The sequence below is a fragment of the Pseudophryne corroboree genome, chromosome 9 (assembly GCF_028390025.1).
Source record: "Pseudophryne corroboree isolate aPseCor3 chromosome 9, aPseCor3.hap2, whole genome shotgun sequence".
Taxonomy (NCBI): Eukaryota; Metazoa; Chordata; class Amphibia; order Anura; family Myobatrachidae; genus Pseudophryne; species Pseudophryne corroboree.
Window position 1 is genome coordinate 177,761,668 of NC_086452.1, and position 18,883 is coordinate 177,780,550.

The window sequence follows — 18,883 nt, forward strand, 5'->3', positions numbered from 1 at the left end:
ACACAAGGAAAAAATTTCCAGGGAGTGTGATCAAGTCTGGAGACTTTTCTCCACATAAATATACTGGAGCTAAGGGTAAATTTATAATGCTCTAAGCTTAGCAAGACCTCTGCTTCAAGGTCAGCCGGTATTGATCCAGTGGGAAAAACATCACGGCAGTCGCCCACGTAAACAGACAGGGCGACACAAGAAGCAGGAGGGCAATGGCAAAAACTGCAAGGACTTTTCGCTGGGCGGAAAATCATGTGATAGCACTGTCAGCAGTGTTTCATCCCGGGAATGGAAACTGGGAAGCAGACTTCCTCAGCAGGCACGACCTCCACCCGGGAGAGTGGAAACTTCATCGGGAAGTTTTTTCCACATGATTGTAAACCATTGGGAAATACCAAAGGTGGACATGATGGCGTCCCGTCTGAACAAAAAACGGGACAGGTATTGCGCCAGGTCAAGAGACCCTCAGGCAATAGCTGTGGACGTTCTGGTAACACCGTGGGTGTACCAGTCGGTGTATGTGTTCCCTCCTCTGCTTCTCATACCTAAGGTGCTGAGAATTATAAGACGTAGAGGAGTAAGAACTATACTCATGGCTCCGGATTGGCCAAGAAGGACTTGGTACCCGGAACTTCAAGAGATGCTTACAGAGGTCTTATGGCCTCTGCCGCTAAGAAGGGACTTGCTTCAGCAAGTACCATGTTTGTTCCAAGACTTACCGCAGCTGCGTTTGTCGGCATGGCGGTGGAAAGCCGGATCCTAAAGGAAAAAGGCATTCCGGAAGAGGTCATTCCTACCCTGGTCAAAGCCAGAAAGGAGGTGATCGCACAACATTATCACCACATGTGGCGAAAATATGTTGCGTGGTGTGAGGCCAGGAAGGCCCCACAAAGAAATTTCAACTCGGTCGTTTCCTGCATTTCCTGCAAACAGGAAGTGTCTATGGGCCTCAAATTGGGGTCCATTAAGGTTCAAATTTCGGCCCTGTCGATTTTCTTCCAGAAAGAATTGGCTTCAGTTCCTGAAGTCCAGAAGTTTGTCAAGGGAGTATTGCATATACAACCCCCTTTTGTGCCTCCAGTGGCACTGTGGGATCTCAACGTAGTTCTGGGATTCCTCAAATCACATTGGTTTAAAACCAGTCAAATCTGTGGATTTGAAGCATCTCACATAAAAAGTGACCATGCTCTTGGCCCTGGCCTGGACCAGGCGAGTGTCAAATTGGTGGCTTTTTCTCAAAAAAGCCCATATCTGTTTGTCCATTCGGACAGGGCAGAGCTGCGGGCACGTCCCCAGTTCTCTCCCTAAGGTGGTGTCAGTGTTTCACCTGAACCAGCTTATTGTGGTGCCTTGCACCTACTAGGGACTTGGAGGACTCCAAGTTGCTAGATGTTGTCAGGGCCCTGAAAATATGTTCCAGGACGGCTGGAGTCAGGAAAACTGACTTGCTGTTATCCTGTATGCACCCAACAAACTGGGTGCTCTTGCTTCTAAGCAGACTATTGCTAGTTGGATGTGTAATACAATTCAGCTTGCACATTCTGTGGCAGGCCTGCCACAGCCAAAATATGTAAATGCCCATTCCACAAGGAAGGTGGGCTCATCTTGGGCGGCTGCCCGAGGGGTCTCGGCTTTACAACTTTGCCGAGCAGCTACTTGGTCAGGGGCAAACACGTTTGCTAAATTCTACAAATTTGATACCCTGGCTAAGGAGGACCTGGAGTTCTCTCATTCGGTGCTGCAGAGTCATCCGCACTCTCCCGCCCGTTTGGGAGCTTTGGTATAATCCCCATGGTCCTTTCAGGAACCCCAGCATCCACTAGGACGATAGAGAAAATAAGAATTTACTTACCGATAATTCTATTTCTCGGAGTCCGTAGTGGATGCTGGGCGCCCATCCCAAGTGCGGATTATCTGCAATACTTGTACATAGTTACAAAAATCGGGTTATTATTGTTGTGAGCCATCTTTTCAGAGGCTCCGCTGTTATCATACTGTTAACTGGGTTTAGATCACAAGTTGTACGGTGTGATTGGTGTGGCTGGTATGAGTCTTACCCGGGATTCAAAATTCCTCCCTTATTGTGTACGCTCGTCCGGGCACAGTACCTAACTGGCTTGGAGGAGGGTCATAGGGGGAGGAGCCAGTGCACACCACCTGATCGGAAAGCTTTACTTTTGTGCCCTGTCTCCTGCGGAGCCGCTATTCCCCATGGTCCTTTCAGGAACCCCAGCATCCACTACGGACTCCGAGAAATAGAATTATCGGTAAGTAAATTCTTATTTTATGTGATACAAAAGTTATTAGTAGTGAAAAAGAGTATTTGGTGTTAGTAAGTTAATGGTATCATTACTTGCTCCTGGTTTCAATTCCTGGCCAGGAACAATGTCCACTGTTTTATTCACAAAAGTGACAGCTGTTTTGTCTCCTGGCAGCTGGTGCCATCCAGAAAAAGCGGCCTTATTTGGAGTAATCAAACATTAGTGTCCAGCGAGAATTTTGAGCAAGAGGGGCACAGATTCCGGCTGGAGATATCATTGCAGCAAATCCGTTTCCCAACCTCTGCAATTCGTCAGCAGCTTCCTCACACTATCACTGTGTCACTGCCGCACATCACTGCTGAAATTGCAAGGACCATGAGTATGGCACAAGTCGCAGTGTGTAATAAATTCATAGGCAGCCTTTTCCCCCACCCCACCTGTAAGATTTGTGATGAATGGCTCATGCTGACTTTGGTTTGGGGGGAAGAAATCCTGAGAAAACGACAAGCGGCAAGAAGCAAGCAAACAAACCTTTTTCTATGCTGATACTGTATTTGTAGTTTATTGTAAGTTAGTGACCCCTGGAGCTGAGTACAGTATCTCTGTGGCTGTTTGCGTCCAAAGACGCACAGTCAGCTCTTCATACGAGCAGACAGACCTTTTTCTATGTGTAATAAAATGAGACTTAAAATATATATCCAGTATAATGTTGATAACAGAATTGTAAATCAAACCCAGGCTCAAGGGTATGATCAGCAGCGATACAACTAGACTAAGGTATCCATGCTGTTAGTGAGGACATAGTGATGTGATTTTTTTATGTTGGATAAAAGACGCAGTCATACAAAAAGTCCTTTTTCTGTTCTGACACAAAGTTATCATTTCATAGAGCACCCCTGAAACCCATTGTTTATTTGTAAGGCACGCTGTCACTGCCACACATCACTGCCAAAATTGCAAGTTGTATGACTGTACATAAAGAACTATAATTTATTTACACTGTAAAGCTTTACAGTAAGCGACAGGACCGCTTGTGAGGACTTGCTATTGTATAGTGTTCTGTATTGTCATAGCCTTTCTCTGCTATTGTTTTCAGCAGTATACTATTCATAAGTTGAGCATTCGCCACCCAGTGGTAAAGCTGTGTTTTGCATGCTGTGGATGCCCTTGCGATTTAATACGCCTTACCATGCCAACGTGTACTATATTTATGCCGTGACTAAGACGCATGTATGGGAAAACTACAGCAAGTGAGCATGGCTATATCTGTACACCCACTTTTGGAAAATACATCAATTGAAATGCATCAAGCGGTTGTCCAGGACTACCAATACTCCTAACACGCAGATACCACCAGTTGAAGGACGAACAACACAATAGACAAATTCCCGGGACTCTGATATTTGATGCATTAATACATTTTTCTCTAACGTCCTAAGTGGATGCTGGGGACTCCGTAAGGACCATGGGGATTAGCGGCTCCACAGGAGACTGGGCACAACTATAAAGAAAGCTTTTAGACTACTGGTGTGCACTGGCTCCTCCCACTAAGACCCTCCTCCAAACTTCAGTTAGACTCTTGTTCCCCGGCTGAGCTGGATGCACACTAGGGGCTCTCCTGAGCACCTAGAAAGAAAGTATATTTAGGTTTTTTATTTTCAGTGAGATCTGCTGGCAACAGACTCACTGCAGCGAGGGACTAAGGGGAGAAGAAGCGAACCTACCTAACAGGTGGTAGTTTGGGCTTCTTAGGCTACTGGACACCATTAGCTCCAGAGGGATCAACCGCAGGACCCGACCTTGGTGTTCGTTCCCGGAGCCGCGCCGCCGTCCCCCTTACAGAGCCAGAAGCACAAAGACAGTCCGGAAAATCGGCGGCAGAAGACTTCGGTCTTCACCAAGGTAGCGCACAGCACTGCAGCTGTGCGCCATTGCTCCTCATGTACACCTCACACTTCGGTCACTGATGGGTGCAGGGCGCTGGGAGGGGGGGGGCGCCCTGAGGGCAATAAATAACACCTTGGCTGGCAAAATATACATCATATATAGCCCTAGAGGGCTTGGAGAGAAAATACTACTAGTAGCTTTTCCTCCATCTGAAGAGTTAAATGAAGTGTGTGAAGAAGCGTGGGCTTCCCCTGATAAAAAGATGGTAATTTCTAAGAGGTTACTAATGGCGTACCCTTTCCCGCCAGAGGATAGGTCATGCTGGGAGACATCCCCTAGGGTGGATAAAGCGCTCACACGCTTGTCAAAAAAGGTGGCACTACCGTCTCCGGATACGGCCGCCCTGAAGGAATCTGCTGATAGAAAGCAGGAGGCTATCCTGAAATCTATATATACACACACAGGTGTTATACTGAGACCGGCTATTGCTTCAGCCTGGATGTGCAGTGCTGCTGCTGCGTGGTCAGATTCGCTGTCAGAAAATATAGATACCCTAGACAGGGACACTATTTTGCTAAACGTAGAGCATATAAAAGACGCACTTTTTTACATGAGGAATGCACAGAGAGATATTTGCCGGCTGGCATCCAAAATTAGTGCAATGTCCATTTCTGCCAGGAGAGGGTTATGGACTCGGCAGTGGACAGGTGATGCAGATTCCAAACGACACATGGAAGTTCTGCCTTATAAGGGTGAGGAATTGTTCGGGGATTGTCTCTCGGACCTCGTTTCCACAGCAACAGCTGGGAAGTCTACATTTTTACCCCATGTTCCCTCACAACCAAAGAAAGCACCGTATTATCAGGTACAGTCCTTTCGGCCCAATAGGGGCAAGCGGGTTAAAGGCGCGTCCTTTCTGCCCAGAGGCAGAGGTAGAGGGAAAAAGCTGCAGCATACAGCCAGTTCCCAGGAGCAAAAGTCATCCCCCGCTTCCTCTAAGTCCACAGCATGACGCTGGGGCTCCACAGGCGGAGCCAGGTACGGTGGGGGCCCGTCTCAAAAATTTCAGCAATCAGTGGGCTCGCTCACGGGTGGATCCCTGGATCCTTCAAGTAGTATCTCAGGGGTACAAACTGGAATTTGAGACATCTCCCCCCCCCGCCGTTTCCTCAAATCTGCCTTGCCAACCACTCCCTCAGGCAGGGAGGCAGTGTTACAGGCAATTCAAAAGCTGTATTCACAATAAGTGATAGTAAAGGTGCCCCTACTTCAACAAGGAAGGGGTTACTATTCCACAATGTTTGTGGTACCGAAACCAGACGGTTCGGTGAGACCCATTTTAAATTTGAAATCCTTGAACACATATATAAAAAAATTCAAGTTCAAGATGGAATCGCTCAGGGCGGTTATTGCAAGCCTGGACGAGGGAGACTACATGGTATCACTGGACATCAAGGATGCTTACCTACATGTCCCCATTTACCATCCTCACCAGGAGTACCTCAGGTTTGTGGTACAAGATTGTCATTACCAATTCCAGACGTTGCCGTTCGGTCTCTCCACGGCTCCGAGGGTCTTTACCAAGGTAATGGCGGAAATGATGATACTCCTTCGAAGGAAGGGAGTTTTAATTATCCCGTACTTGGACGATCTCCTGATAAAGGCGAGGTCCAGAGAGCAGTTGTTGGTAGGGGTAGCACTATCTCGGGAAGTGCTACAACAGCACGGCTGGATTCTAAATATTCCAAAGTCTCAGCTGATCCCTACGACACGCCTGCTGTTCCTAGGGATGGTTCTGGACACAGAACAGAGAAAAGTGTTTCTCCCGGAGGAGAAGGCCAAGGAGCTGTCATCTCTAGTCAGGGGCCTCCTAAAACCAAAACAGGTGTCTGTGCATCATTGCACGCGGATCCTGGGAAAAATGGTAGCTTCCTACGAAGCGATTCCATTCGGCAGGTTCCATGCAAGAACCTTTCAGTGGGACCTGTTGGACAAGTGGTCCGGATCGCATCTTCAGATGCATCGTCTGATAACCCTGTCTCCAAGGACAAGGGTGTCTCTGCTGTAGTGGCTGCAGAGTGCTCATCTTCAAGAGGGCCGCAGATTCGGCATACAGGACTGGGTCCTGGTGACCACGGATGCCAGCCTTCGAGGCTGGGGAGCAGTCACACAGGGAAGAAACTTCCAAGGACTATGGTCAAGTCAGGAGACTTCCCTGCACATAAATATTCTGGAACTAAGGGCCATTTACAATGCCCTAAGTCAGGCAAAACCCCTGCTTCAAAACCAGCCGGTACTGATCCAGTCAGACAACATCACGGCGGTCGCCCATATAAATCGACAGGGCAGCACGAGAAGCAGGACGGCAATGGCAGAAGCCACAAGGATTCTCCGATGGGCGGAACATCATGTGTTAGCACTGTCAGCAGTGTTCATTCCGGGAGTGGACAACTGGGAAGCAGACTTCCTCAGCAGGCACGACCTCCACCCGGGAGAGTGGGGACTTCATCCAGAAGTCTTTCAAATGATTGTAAACCAGTGGGAAAAACCACAGGTGGACATGATGGCGTCCCGCCTAAACAAAAAGCTAGAAAAATATTGCGCCAGGTCGAGAGACCCGCAGGCGATAGCTGTGGACGCTCTGGTAACACCGTGGGTGTACCGATCGGTTTATGTGTTCCCTCCTCTTCCTTTCATACCAAAGGTACTGAGGATAATAAGGAGAAGAGGAGTAAGAACTATACTCATTGTTCCGGATTGGCCAAGAAGAGCGTGGTATCCGGAACTTCAAGAAATGATGTCAGAGGACCCATGGCCTCTACCGCTCAGACAAGACCTGCTGCAGCAGGGGCCCTGTCTGTTCCAAGACTTACCGCGGCTGCGTTTGACGGCATGGCGGTTGAACACCGGATCCTGAAGGAAAAGGGCATTCCGGAGGAAGTCATTCCTACGCTGATAAAAGCTAGGAAATAAGTAACCGCAAACCATTATCACCGCATATGGCGAAAATATGTTGCGTGGTGTGAGGCCAGGAAGGCTCCAACGGAAGAGTTTCAGCTGGGCCGGTTCCTGCACTTCCTACAGTCAGGGGTGACTATGGGCCTTAAATTGGGTTCCATTAAGGTCCAGATTTCGGCTCTATCGATTTTCTTCCAGAGAGAATTGGCTTCACTACCTGAAGTTCAGACTTTTGTTAAGGGAGTGCTGCATATTCAGCCCCCTTTTGTGCCTCCAGTGGCACCTTGGGATCTCAACGTGGTGTTGGATTTCCTAAAGTCACATTGGTTTGAGCCACTGAAAACCGTGGATTTGAAATATCTCACGTGGAAAGTGGTCATGTTGTTGGCCTTGGCGTCGGCCAGGCGTGTTTCAGAATTGGCGGCGTTGTCATGTAGAAGCCCTTATCTGATTTGCCATATGGATAGGGCAGAATTGAGGACTCGTCCCCAGTGTCTCCCCAAAGTGGTATCAGCTTTTCATCTGAACCAACCTATCGTGGTGCCTGCGGCTACAAATGACTTGGAGGCTTCCAAGTTGTTGGATGTAGTCAGGGCCCTAAAAATTTATGTTTCCAGGACAGCTGGAGTCAGAAAGACTGACTCGCTCTTTATCCTGTATGCGCCCAACAAGTTGGGTGCACCTGCTTCAAAGCAGACTATTGCTCGCTGGATCTGTAGTACGATTCAGCTTGCACATTCTGCGGCTGGACTGCCGCATCCAAAATCAGTAAAAGCCCATTCCACGAGGAAAGTGGGCTCTTCTTGGGCGGCTGCCCGAGGGGTCTCGGCTCTTCAACTTTGCCGAGCTGCAACTTGGTCAGGGGCAAACACATTTGCAAAATTCTACAAATTTGATACCCTGGCTGAGGAGGACCTTGAGTTCTCTCATTCGGTGCTGCAGAGTCATCCGCACTCTCCCGCCCGTTTAGGAGCATTGGTATAATCCCCATGGTCCTTACGGAGTCCCCAGCATCCACTTAGGACGTTAGAGAAAATAAGAATTTACTCACCGGTAATTCTATTTCTCATAGTCCGTAGTGGATGCTGGGCGCCCATCCCAAGTGCGGATTGTCTGCAATACTTGTATATAGCTATTGCTTAACTAAAGGGTTATTGTTGAGCTATCTGTTGAGAGGCTCAGTTGTTATCATACTGTTAACTGGGTATTGTATCACGAGTTATACGGTGTGATTGGTGTGGCTGGTATGAGTCCTACCCGGGATTCAAAATCCTTCCTAATTGTGTCAGCTCTTCCGGGCACAGTATCCTAACTGAAGTCTGGAGGAGGGTCTTAGTGGGAGGAGCCAGTGCACACCAGTAGTCTAAAAGCTTTCTTTATAGTTGTGCCCAGTCTCCTGCGGAGCCGCTAATCCCCATGGTCCTTACGGAGTCCCCAGCATCCACTACGGACTATGAGAAATAGAATTACCGGTGAGTAAATTCTTATTATTTCTGTTAGACACTTTTGAACTGGAGGGGAAAGGACTGATTATATGGCCTATAAACTTTTTTTATTCTTTTATGTGCGTACTCATTTTGTACACAAGAAAACTTGCATGTTTTTATTTTCTCAGTTTTGGAACACAATAGGGTGTGGTTTTATAAATACTAGTGAATTAATAAATACCAGGTAGGTGCTCAGAACCACAGAGACAACCTTGATAAAAACACGGATTTTTAATAGTATATAATATCATATAATATCATACTTGCCTACCTGACCCTCTCCATGAGGGAGAAAATGCTCTGTTCCTGGACTTTCCTGGTAATGTATGATTGCCATCACCTGTGGTGAGCTAGGTAATTGATAAGAAAGGTGTTTCAACCCAGGTGATGCCAATCATACATTACCAGGAAAGTCCAGGAACAGAGCATTTTCTCCCTCATGGAGAGGGTCAGGTAGGCAAGTATGACTTAATCAAACATTTCAATGCAGGATAGTTAGATTGGCCCATAATCTTCTAGCTCCCAGAGTGTTGTTGTGACACCCACCTACCCCCATAAAACTCCTATGCACCACCTGTTCGCCTGTACCTCACAAAGTTATGACTGTCAGGATAAAGATACCATGTCAGGACATACTTGCCTACCTCACCCTCTCCATGAGGGAGAAAATGCTCTGTTCCTGGACTTTCCTGGTAATGTATGATTGCCATCACCTGTGGTGAGCTAGGTAATTGATAAGAAAGGTGTTTCACCACAGGTGATGGCAGGCATACATTACCAGGAAAGTCCAGGAACAGAGCATTTTCTCCCTCATGGAGAGGGTCGGTCAGGTAGGCAAGTATGTATAATATAGTACAACAATAAAAAAAGATTCAAACGAATCTCATATGAGCTGAATGGCAGAAGTGTATGATAGCTCTATAAATAAACAGATTGCATAAAACTAGGGATTCCCTGGAATTACCAAAGGGCTAAGCAATAAGTACATATATTTATTATAGTCACCACTATTGCTGGTATTAGGTGGAAACTCTCAGAATAGTTCAGTCAGTCTCTGACACCTTAATCCATATTGGGTAGCCCGTAATGAAGGAATAAATGTGTGTCCTCCGGCTATATAATAACAGTAGCAGGGTGCCAATGTTGTTAATGTGTCTCACTGCAGTGGATAAACTGTTGAACACCAAAAGCAGTTCTAAGCATACTTGCCTACCTGCCCCTCTCCATGAGGGAGAAAATGCTCTGTTCCTGGACTTTCCTGGTAATGTATGATTGCCATCACCTGTGGTGAAACACCTTTCTTATCAATTACCTAGCTCTTTTGAGGGAAGGACAAAACGTCTGAAGGATAATGCACAGGTATCTTTACAAAAATTCACATAATTAATTATAGTTAACCAACCAATAGATGCAATATAATGGGGGCTAAAAGAAAGAGAAGCCCTAGTCAAGTTGAGACTGGGTTGGAGGTGCGCCACTAAGCTGAGTATGCAATGTTTTTCTAAATGTTATTAGTGTAAACCACTAGTGGGTTTCTCACTAAAAGAAAGGCTTAGTGTGTGGCGCACTCTTTTGAAATATAAATGCAGTGTTAAAACATAACTTTTATTTAATCTTTTAAAATAAATCTCTGTAGCCAGGCAGGACAAGTCATCTGATAGCCTGAGAGTATAAGGTGATAAAGCTAAATATTTATCGTATATAAAACACTTTAAGAGGTCTAAGAACACTGTACGCTATCTACGTAAGAAGTACCGTAAGGGTACGCAAGTTGTGTAGCGATCGCTCAACCGTAGTCGAGACGCTCAAGCGTCACGTTCGCTTACGGCCCAGTGATCACAGGCAGGCACGCTATTGGCTGCCGACTAACGTAATGATTCGCTATAGCGTAGCGTACGCTCGGGACCACGAGGAGATCACCAGCGGTGGAGACGCTTACAACGTTTAAACCTTTATATCTATACCTTTAACGCTGAGATACACAGTATACCTTAGTGTAGAGACAGAGTGTAAGTGCAACCTGGTGTAACCTGATTAACTACAAAGCTGCTTGAGCGTCACCGACGCTCAGAGAATACTTAACCCTTATAAAGAATACACAGATACCTGGGCTTAGGGTCCAAAACCTATTATATGTATTATAACTATTATACTTGCAAAAGGAATCACAGTACAAATGATACACTACAATATAACATAAACCAACTAACCAGATAAACTACACAGGAAATACAATACAATACAATTAAAGGAAAATACGAGAGAGATAGAGAGAGAGACAGAGAGAGAGAGAGATGGCTCACAGTAAGACAATATGATTACGGAGAAAACTTACGCACAAGGGGAACGATCGCATGCGCCTCGATATCCAGCTCCCGATTATCAGCAATGAGAACCGTTGAAGAGAGAGAACTGGATACGGTCGGCCTGCCTATTTATGCCCCACACACAATACAATTCAATGGTCCCTACAATCTCATTGTTCATTGGACACAGGAATTCGGCTTCGCATTATAACAAAAGGTCATAGGTTGATTCATACAGGTGGGCTGTGACTATTTCCAACTGCTCAGGTGGGAGGGAAACTGGGTTTCCCGCCGCATGGGTAATAAAGTGCAAATAAAGTAAATGTTCATAAACTTCTTATGTCCATAACTATTCGCACGAGCGATTGATCTGCTTCAAACCAACACCGGAATATTTCTAATTAAATATTCTTCCGATGGATACTAAACACCACTGTATTACTCCTGTCTGACCCTTCGTATCAAACAAAGAGGGATTCCTCTGTTCATAAACATTCTATATTAACCAAACTTTCAGAATCTATCAAAAGGACCATGATCTACAAAATACATTATTACTGAAAATATGTTACGATTGAGTCGCACGCTACAACCACATAAACTCTACCGTAAATACGCATACCATGCGCCTGCGGGTGCCCGCGACTGTGAGTATGCGCACGTACGGGAGAGCGTACGCATGCGCAGCACGGACCTGTGTGAGGTGCAAATATGGTAGTGTGCATAGAGATATTTTTCTGACTTTGACAGTCCACCCTTTGGCAGTCAATAATAACTGCCACCTTCTAAAACATTTCAAAAGGAGAAAAATATATGTCAGGGGTTAATTCATTTCCATGGTTGGGTAAGGGAGGAGAGAGGAGTAGGTGGGAAGAGGGTATGACCTAGTGAGATAGCAGAAGCATGTGTGTATGAGTCCATGTTTGGGGGGTCATGTATCATCGTGCCGTACGTGTTGTAAATCAAGCTTCGAGGTATTGCGAAGTATACATTTGATTTGAATTCCTTCTTATCCCGTGGTACGGGTCTGTGGATGGGCTGTCAAACTTTACCGAGCTCTTTTCGGATTTTGAACAAAATGGGGAGCACATTTTAGTTGATGATACATGAATGGGGGAATATGTGATTGCTGATATCTGTGCCTGTATTCCCTATACTATGTGTGTCATTACCTGAGGGTTGTAGAAATGAAGAAAAGACATAATTACGGTAAATGCGGTGGTATTCTATGTCAGGTTAATGTACATCTGTCGGTTGAAGTTTTGTTCGGTATCAGTTGAAAGTCGTCTTCTTTGCGCTGTGTTGCCCATTAGGTGTGAGCAAAAAGCTTTGTCAATGCCATTAGATTTACAAAAAATGTTGGGCTAGCGTAAGTTTAAGAATTCTAGGGAAACTGGGGATCCATGGCAAAGTTCATCAAATGTCCATATCTCAAGTGGTCAAAACTTCTTCTTTGGTCTATCCGTTGTCTGTATAGCGTCTCGTCAACTTCCTCGTCCAAGTGGGTCTTTTTATCTTGGAGAAAAACCAGAAAAACAGGTGAAAGAAACGGACCGTAGAAATCGCATTTTCATCACATCATTGTTTCTATCATTGGGTCATAAATCAAATCCAGGTTAATTACAGTTTCCTCACTCCTCAAACTCATTACCTTAGTACGACGATTGCACCTCATTAAAGCCTGACCGCATCTAAATATCAAACCGATCGTTATGATAACACCTAAGATACATAGGAGAAACTTCCCAACATCCATTATGACTCCTTGAGCCCAGTCTCCTAAACCAGAGAACCAATTTCGCGGGTTCAACCATGACACCCAACCAGTCAGCTCATTACCTACAGCAGCAAGAGTGAGATTGTGTTTTCGGCGAAATTCCCACTTTAATTGGAGAATATCGTCCATCTTTTGGTCTATGACCTCGACCGGATCCTCGGTGCTATTCGTGATATACGTGCAACACTTCACGCCGTACTGTGTTGCCAATGTAACACAATATCCGCCTGTCACTGCTGTGAGGTAATTAAGAACCATTCTATGCTGCACCAGTTCTGTTTTATAAGCTTGAAGTTCCCTTCCAGTATATCTAAACGTGTCATCATACATTTCAGTGATATTATCTAACAAATTTGCGAGCGCCGATATGTATTTATAATTTAGCACTCCTCTAGCGGTGCGGGTGAAATCTAACGCGATTAAGAATTGAATCCCGGTGGATTCACTTATCAGATCAGAGGCCGGATGCTCTGTCTTCTCTATCAGGTGCCTTTTAACAACGTGCTCGTAGTGGGTGTGAGTATAAGGAGCTTGGGCACCACGATGTATGTCTTTCATTTTGTCATGTGTTACAGTCATCACTTCAGGCAATACTTTTCCAATATAACACAATCCTTCAGAGTTTGGGGCAAGCCACTTGTACGCCTTTCTCCCGCATATGTAATATGCATCATCGGGGAGAACATATGGGACGGAGAAGGACATAACCATATTACACACCTTCCAGGTGAAATCTCCTAACCCTAATTCTTCCATCTGCTTAATACACGTATCAGGTTGTACGATATGTGCACAGTATCCTGGTGATACTTCTCCAACTCTCGTAATCCTATTTCCTAAGGTGTACCTATACCGGAAAGATTTTCCTCTACTGGCTATGTGGCGTACAAGCTCTGTATCTGTAGGCATTCTATCTGCTCTATGCGAAAAGGTCATGGTGTGGTTACTCCATGACACTTCCCAATTTCCCGGCTTTCTGGGATTGGAGATGTTGAAACATAATAGGGACCTATCCACATGGTATTGGTGGAGCTTCAAACTAGGAGGGCTGGAGATATTAAACCTCCTGTCCACCGGTCTCCCACCATTTAACTCAAGTACCTCCCCTATCGTTAAAGGAAATGGTACTAGCCCTGATTTGCTATGACCTTGAGGTACTTGAGAGCATACCCAACAATCTGTTTTGTTTAACACATTACCCACTAAGGAGTGATAGTCACTCAATGGATGCCGGTCCATATGGATATTAAAACTGGATTGGCATTTCTTAATGCACCCATCTTCAATGACATTGTTACAGAGCCTACAGATACAGTTTTCCTCAGCTAACAATCCGTCACAATTCCTTCTATGGTCAATGCTATCGGATCGTTTTCTGATACTCGCCTTTGCTTGTTGGTTAGGTTGATCTTGGAAAACTACGCCTCCATCTTTATCATCAGAACCCATTCCAGAACCTCTATCGACCTCCATGGTACTCTCGCCGGAACAGACTGCTCTGGTCAACATCATGGTCAACAGGAAAATCCGGATCACAGTCTCTTGGGGCAAGTCCATCTTATAGAAGGAAACGGAGAAGAATGAGAAGGAGGAAAAAGAAATTTGAGGGAGAGGGGATGGGAAGTGGAGGAAAATAATAAAAGGGAGTGGGGAGTCGACAACAGCTCTCGGTCTTCAAGGCTCAGGTGCCGCCTCAGTCCTCCTGGAACAGACACTCTAGTGATACAACCTCTACCGTCTGTTCCTTATCACGGGACTTCTCTGGATCAGCAACCTTCTTGCAGTGGGATGAATGGACCCAAGTCTCTCTCTCTCAGCAACCTTCAATGCTGTAGTGCTAGTCAATAAGACCTGGTATGGTCCTTCCCATCTGTCAATAAGGCAACCTGAGCGTAGAAAATTCCGTATCATTACATAATCCCCAGGTTCAATTTCATGACAATTACTATCAGGTAGATCAGGAATCACCAACTTTAGATTATCATTTTGATTCCTTAACTGTTTACTCATGTTAATCAAGTACTTTACAGTTACTTCATTGTTACATTTCAAATCATCCTGAGGGTTAATCATAACATGCGGTTGTCGACCAAACAAGATTTCAAAGGGAGACAGATTAAGAGGGGACCTGGGAGTGGTTCTGATACTATACAATACAATGGGTAAAGCTTCTGGCCATGTCAATCCTGTCTCTGCCATCACTTTACTCAATTTATTTTTAATAGTGCTGTTCACTCTTTCGACCTTCGCACTCGCCTGTGGACGGTACGGAGTGTGCAGCTTGCTATCAATTCCCATCAACTTACACATTCCTTGAAAGACATCACCTGTAAAATGGGTACCCCTATCACTTTCGATTATTCTAGGGATACCATATCTACATACAAATTCCTGCACAATTTTCTTAGCAGTAAACATAGCGGTATTTGTAGCCGCAGGAAATGCTTCGACCCAATTTGAGAAAACATCTATACAAACAAGTACATATTTCAAATTCCGACAAGGGGGTAATTGTATAAAGTCAATTTGTATTACCTGGAAAGGGCCGCCGGCAGGTGGGATATGGGATGGTTCTGTAGGTATTGCCTTTCCAATATTCTTTCTCAAACAGGTAAGGCATGACATTGCTCTTTTACTCGCATGAGAGGAGAATCCTGGGGCGCACCAATAGGCTCTTACCAATTTGCACATCCCTTCCTTGCCTAGATGAGTCAGCCCGTGAGCTGCTTCAGCCAGACATGGAAGATATGCTCTGGGGGCCACTGGTTTACCATGTCCATCCGTCCTGAGTCCTGAGGACTCCTGGCCACATCCCTTTGCCTTCCAGACTGCCTTTTCCTGTGTGGAACACAAATTTTGCATTTCACACAACTTCTGTGTGTTAATGGTATTAAATACCATCAATTGTGTGGTGTCTGTTTGTATGGGGGTAGCAGCTGCTAACTTAGCAGCTTCGTCTGCTCGACTGTTACCAAGTGATACCGGGTCTTGGCTATATGTGTGTGCTTTACATTTGATTACAGCCACTCTGTCGGGTTCCTGTATCGCTGTTAGAAGCCTTTTTATGTGAGCTGCATGCGCTACCGGTGTACCAGCGGCCGTCATGAAATTTCTGAGACGCCATAGGGCTCCGAAATCATGGACTACCCCGAATGCGTATCTAGAATCGGTGTAGATATTGGCTGACTTACCCTTAGCCAATTCACATGCTCTGGTTAGGGCGACCAGTTCAGCAACCTGGGCTGAGTGAGGTGGGCCTAGCGGTTCTGCTTCTATGGTGTCTTGGTCATCTACGACTGCGTATCCAGTACACAAGTCTCCCGAGTCTGACTGTCTATGACAACTACCGTCCGTGTAGAACGTAAGTTCTGCATCTTCCAGTGGGTTGTCACTGATGTCAGGCCTTGCGGTAAAATTTTGGGTCAAATATTCCATACAATCATGTGTATCTTCCTTTGTATTAAATCCTCCTTCCCCATCACTCTCACCTTCCACCCTTTGTGCCTGACCAGGCACACCTGGGAGATACGTTGCAGGATTTAATGCACTGCATCTCCTTATGGTGATGTTTACGGGGGCCATTAGTGCCAATTCCCATCTTGTAAACCTCGCTGATGAGACGTGTCTGGTTTGGGCAGAATTCAATAAGGCTGATACTGCATGTGGCGTATGGATTGTGAGGCTGTGGCCTAGCACGACATCTTCGCTTTTTGTCACTAGCAATGCTATCGCAGCAACGCTTCGCAAGCATGTGGGGAGGGATCGCGCTACCGTGTCTAGTTGAGCGCTGTAGTATGCAACTGGCCTGCTGGCATCACCGTGTTTTTGGGTTAGTACACCTGCCGCGCAACCAGCACTTTCTGTTCCGTATAGTTCAAAGGGTTTCCCATAGTCTGGCATACCTAGTGCTGGTGCCTGCGTTAGGCACTGTTTGAGTCTCTCAAATGCTGTTTCGGACTCGTCTGTATGCGAAATCCTATCAGGTTTGTTTGAGGAGACCATTTCCTGCAAAGGTAACGCCAAAATGGAAAACCCTGGGATCCAATTACGGCAATACCCACACATTCCTAAAAACGTTCTGATCTGTTGCTGGGTTTGTGGCAGAGTCATGTCTCTAATTGCTTGGATTCTATCAGCGGTCAGGTGTCTCAGTCCTTGTGTTAGACAGTGTCCCAAATATTTTACCTTAGTTTGGCATAATTGTAACTTGTCTTTGGACACCTTGTGTCCGGTGTCTGAAAGATGAAACAGGAGCTGTTTCGTATCCTTCAGAGATGCTTCCAGTGAATCTGAACACAGTAATAAATCGTCCACATACTGTATCAATACTGATCCACTGTCTGGTTGGAAAGACTGTAAACAATCATGCAAAGCCTGAGAAAATATACTTGGACTATCTATGAAACCTTGGGGTAATCGAGTCCACGTGTATTGGACTCCTCTGTATGTGAATGCAAACAAATATTGGCTGTCAGGGTGCAGAGGTACCGAAAAGAAAGCGGAGCAGAGGTCAATAACAGTGAAAAATTTGGCAGTGGGAGGGATTTGCATTAGGATGACAGCTGGATTTGGCACTACGGGGAACTGACTCTCAACTATTTTGTTAATCCCCCTTAGATCCTGCACTAGTCTGTAACCCCTCCCCCCACTCTTTTTCACAGGGAAGATGGGACTATTAGCAGTGCTGGACGTTCTTACCAGAATGCCCTGTTGTAGCAAGCGCTCTATTACTGGGTAAACTCCTAACTCCACCTCTGGCTTCAGAGGGTACTGTGGGATTTTTGGAGCTATCCTACCATCTTTTACTTGTACAACTACTGGAGCTACGTTTGCCATTAATCCAGTGTCTTGTCCGTCTTTTGTCCAAAGTGACTCTGGTATCTGAGATGTCATCTCTTCTATTTGGGATGGATTCCTATTTGTCATAATGGTATGTGACATTAATTTTGATGGGGAGTCTAACATGTCTCGCACTTCCTGAGCGTGTTTCTCAGGTATGTCCAAGAATACACCTTCAGGAGTACAATAAATGACGCACCCCATTTTACACAGTAAGTCTCTTCCCAGGAGATTAGTTGGTGCCGATGCAGCCAGCAAAAAGGAATGCTTGGTATGCAAAGGCCCTATTGTAATCTCGGCTGGTTTGCTAACAGGGTAGTGCTGGACTACTCCTGTTACTCCCATGGCTGGAATTGTCCTACCAGTGGTTCTCATGCCCACTGTCGAATTTATCACTGACTTGGCCGCCCCTGTGTCTACAAGAAAGTTTAAAGTTTTACCAGCTACATTAATTGCGATCTCGGGTTCACTTCCAAGGTTGGCAATTAATTTTACTGGCTGCAGATTACAGGTATGGCCACACCCCTATTGGGTATGGTGACCTCCCTGAATCCCGCTGGCAGCAACTACTTGTGAGGGAGATAGTTGGGAACTACCAGAGGCATGCCAGTCTCTGTTTGGGGGATATCTTTTTGTTTCCCCTGTATGTGGCTCATAACTCCGTTTCTGCGGACCTTGCTCCCAATGTCGTGTGTCGTGTCGTTGTCTAGGGGGTTGGTATGAGTTTCGTGGATTCTTTACTCTACAATCTCGTGCCATGTGTCCCTGTTTGTGACAAGAATAACAAGTAACCATACTTGACTTACCCACAGGATTTGGTGATACAAACAAAGGCTGCCTTGTGGTCAGAGCCTGTATACTTACTGACATTAATTTATCACCTTGTTGTTCCCTGTGTCTGGTGATGTTTCTATCGTGATCAATAGCAGCCTCTCTCAAGGTAGCCACAGACAGACCTCGCCAACATGGTTGTGTGGTCTGTACCCTAGTCTTCAATGACTCTTTTAAACCATCCATCAGTACCGATACTGCTACTTCCCGATGGTTTGTGTCTGTTTTAATGTCCTCTATGCCTGTGTATTTTGCCATTTCTAATAATGCTCTGTGAAAATACTCTGCAGCTGTCTCTGACTCCTTCTGTTTAATGGAGAATATCTTATTCCATTTAGCTACTGCTGGGAAATACTCTTTTAGCTGTAAGTTTATTCTTTTCACATTATCTTGGTTGTACACATCTGTAAGAGGTACATCATGATCTAGTCCGCAATCAGCTAAAAATTGAGTTGCGTCGACATTTGAGGGTAAACATGCTCTCAGCAATATCTGCCAGTCTTTATTGTTGGGCTCTGCAGTGTTACCTAAGTCTCTGATGTATTT

At 45.6% G+C, this 18,883-nt stretch overlaps 1 protein-coding gene across 1 annotated transcript in view; it reads left to right on the top strand.

Annotated features, from left to right (window-relative positions):
* Nucleotides 1–18,883, top strand: part of ANKRD45 (ankyrin repeat domain 45) — a 334,109-nt gene that overhangs the window by 94,543 nt on the left and 220,683 nt on the right. The gene's annotated exons all lie outside the window — the stretch shown is intronic.